The sequence below is a fragment of the Desmodus rotundus genome, chromosome 2 (assembly GCF_022682495.2).
Source record: "Desmodus rotundus isolate HL8 chromosome 2, HLdesRot8A.1, whole genome shotgun sequence".
Lineage (NCBI taxonomy): Eukaryota > Metazoa > Chordata > Mammalia > Chiroptera > Phyllostomidae > Desmodus > Desmodus rotundus.
Genome location: NC_071388.1, coordinates 157,713,066 through 157,716,826, shown reverse-complemented (window position 1 = coordinate 157,716,826; position 3,761 = coordinate 157,713,066). Strand labels below are relative to the sequence as shown.

General features: G+C 45.5%; 1 non-coding gene across 1 annotated transcript; it reads left to right on the top strand.

Annotated features, from left to right (window-relative positions):
* The first annotated feature begins 3,253 nt into the window (after positions 1–3,253).
* LOC112305849 (U6 spliceosomal RNA) lies at positions 3,254–3,356 on the top strand. The gene has a single exon (XR_002974868.1). It is a non-coding gene; the product is annotated as a U6 spliceosomal RNA (small nuclear RNA).
* Positions 3,357–3,761: the final 405 nt, after the last annotated feature.

The window sequence follows — 3,761 nt, the reverse complement described above, 5'->3', positions numbered from 1 at the left end:
CTGTGAATCATTCTAGATGACTAAACCTCCCAATACTTGAAAGTTTAATCACTGAAACAGAAAACATTGGAATTTTAGTGACAAAAAATCTTCCTAAACAAATACATTTCAACTTCCTAAGCAAGACAAAGGGAACATAATTGTACCTTCTCCTAGAGACTCGGGATCAGCCATAAAAATATCGTTAACGGCTCATTCTAGGATAGATTTAAGACTCCAAGGGGTTTTATTACCCCCTAGTAATAAATGGCCCAGATGGTTGGCTTTGCGTTCTCGGGCCTGTTACAGTGTTTCTGTCTCTGCTCTTGTTGGCACCTGCTGCTCCGGGCTGCTCTAAGTTTGCCGATCTGTAGTAGCTTTTTCCACATAAAACCATTTGTTGTTGCTTTTCAAATCTGAGAGCATAGATACCTTGTGGGAATTAGTGTAAATGGGTTCTGAATGGGGCCCTAAGAGATTCCACATGTGAACAATCTAAAGCTGCTTGGAGGCTTCTTTTTTTAGTTACTAGGATATAAAGAAACACAACAAATGAAACATTTTGTGATGTCAACTCTGGGTTCTCAGATGTTTTATTGGTTTTTCTTGCTTTGTGATTCTTGGCCATGTCCTAAATTGGTGAGAAAGAGGGATGGTGGGTGTCCCACAAAGGAGACAAGGCCTTAGATGTGCCTTACTCCCTTGCTATCTTCAGGGGCATCAGCCTGGCTGGAAATATAACCAGTTCCTATGTCAGCAAACTGAAATTCCTCAGGGAAAGACTTGTCAGTGACTGTGGGTGCGGACAGAAAGGCCGGGGCACTCAGAAACTGGCAGCTTCACAACTATTTCCTCATTCCTTACTAAAGAATTACTGAACACATGAGATTGTGCCCAAACCCTGCGGCCTGATTGGAAGAAGCAGCTCTGTTCCCTAGGTTTGGCTCTAAGCGGGCCAGCTCCCTATGGGGGGCATCAGGCCCTCAGACACCACACTCCTATTCTAGAGAAATGGCTTGCAAACAGGGTCTCTTTCCTGACACTTCCCCCTGCAGTGCACCATCTGGCCCCAGAATTTCTCTGTCCTGGGAGAGACCCCTGTTTAACATTTCAGTTTAATCCAGGGGAGCATTTTCAATAGGTGAGTGAGCTTCCAACTATTTGATTCCCTAAACAGCAGAAATCTTAACTGTTCCCTGGAGTCCATGCATTAGCTCAGAAAAGCCCCGCTTCTTCCATTCCCCAGTAGTCTCCTGGCACAGGACTGCTGAGGCTCCTGGCTGTCCCTTAGCACCAAGGCTAAAGGATCTCTTGTCCTGGAGCCTGCTTCTCCCATCCCCACGTTCTGCTCCCCAGACAGGCTGGCTCTTGAGCTTCTTTCCAGCCTCTTCCCTCTGGGCAACTTCCAACTTAAGTGACCTATTTTCTACAAGCTCAAGACAGAGGGCAGAGAAAACTGCTGAATCATTGTAGGGTCTGTGTCGTTTCTCAGTTGTAGAGTCCAGTGTGAGAACATAAATACCAGCTTTTAGCAGCCCCACACCTCACAGATTTCATGGTTGATTCTAATTAACAGTCAGCTGCGTTTCTTTCTTTACTTTCTTTCCCTACTGTAAGAGAAAAGAAAGTTTTTTCTTTCAGCAGATTCTAGATTCTGTATTTATAAACATTATTAGAAGCTATACTTTTTAAATTGATTTGAGAGAGAGAGAGAGGAAGAGGAAGAGGGGGTGGATTTGTTGTTCCACTTATTGAGGCCTCCATTGGCTGATCCCTGTATGTGCCCCGACCAGCGATCAAACCCACAACCTTCGCGTATCCGGCCAGTGCCCAGCTATCCATTTTCATAACGACAGGAAAAGTAAAGATACAGACTTTCTCTATTTACCTGATCCAGACAGAACTATTCCTCTTTTTATCATTAGCAAGTCTTCTCCTCTCTCCATCTCCAGTTCAGTGTCCTGGATCTAGATACATAGTAGCTATTCAAGAAACATGCATTGGTTGAAAGAGTGGATGGAGATGGACGGATGGATGAAAAAATGTCTCTGCATTGTCATCTTCCCCGCACCCTCCAAACTTGGTAGAGGACCCTCACAATGCTTCTTGGTGGCTCTTCTTCAGGGACCCGCTAATCAAAGGGCCTCCCTTAAGGCTATTTGGGGTTCATACAATAGAATTTCATAATTAAGACACTTTTATTTACTTTTTTGTTTTGTGTGCAGGAGAGCTGGATGAAACCCTGGCTCCCTGGGTCCTCGGTAGTTCTGAGTGAATGGTTGGACAGTTTTGTGTTGCCAGTACAGCTCAGCTGTCAGGCTTCCACTTGGTCCTGGCATGGCCGGGGGTCTGGACAGGAGTTCAAGTGGCTCCTCTGGAGCTCTAAAGAAGTTAAATATGGGACTCGTTCTTTTTCATCATGAGCCTGCTGGATTTTTTGGTCTTTTCAGAAGTCTTGGCAACTGCTTGCCCCTCTTTAGAGAGCATCCTCCCTCAGATGTTCCAAGATGCTGCTGCCCACTGAGAACTTGACAAATACAATGGCCCAGGCTACTGACCCCACCATGTGTCAGAGGTGAGGGGCTGTTTCACAGGTCAAATTAGAGTGACTCAGTGGCCACAACTTCCCTAATTTCCCAGCCCCTCCAGGTTGCTTCTCCCTTTTCTGCAGCTAAGCCAGGCCTCCAAAGGCCATCTCTCTCTCAGTGGGACCCCCTCATTAGCATTCCTTCTTTTCTCTCTTTCTTTGCTCCGATTCCATCTGCAGCTTCCTATCGCAGCATTAACAACCAGATCTGATCCCACTCCTGATATGGTGTACCCAAGAGAGGGCTTTGCGCCAAGAGAAGACAGGCCGCGAGCGTGCGAAATGGAAAGAGCCTCTCTAGGATGAAAAGAGGCCACGTCAGTAACTTGCAGTGGTGGCACAGGAAAAGAGCTCTTACAGTTGTTGCTGTTTGGATTATTGGTTGCATAGTCTTAAAGTCGACTCCCCACACATTGCTTATTAGTGGCAAGGGAAGAAAAAAACCCAGCAACCACACAATGGAGAAATTGTACAGCACCTTGACTGGATGATCGAAATTAGCCTTATCTGTGCAGAACATCTGTTCGATGACATCATGTGGCTCCAGATGTGAAACCCTGGGTAGAACCTTCATTACCTGGGCGGTATTTGGGCTGAGAGTGCATAACTTCAACCCAGCCATGAAGAAATACCAGGAAAACACACAATGAAGAACACGCCATTAAAACAAAATGGCGTGTGGTGCACGTGTTGGCAACACATATACTACAATTGGAACAATACAGAGAAGATCGGCATTTTCCCCCTGCACAAAGATGACGCACAAATTCATGAAAGTAAAAAAAAGGTGTGTTGGGGGGATGAGAAATCAATGTCACACACAAAAAAAGATTAAAGGAAGCTAAAAAGAGATGACAAGAAAACGCAACACTTGACCCTAGACTAGACCCCGCACTGAGGAGGCAGATGCTGCGGAGGCCAGCCAACAACCTGATATGTGGAAGGCAGCTTAGACAAGCACTCTTCGTCCGTATTTTCATATATTGATCTCAGTTCGAACATTTAGTTCACAGAAAGACTTTAGACCAGGCAGGAAATTCCCCAAAGATAATTTTCAATGGGTGGTAGGTTTTAAAGTGTCTTCAGGCCTTCTGGAATGGAGGGCAGACAATTAGCCTGCCTCTTGCCTGAGAAATCAGACTAATTACTGGTGATGCTTGGCTAATGGGGTCTTTTGTGAACGCCCTCCCTAAAT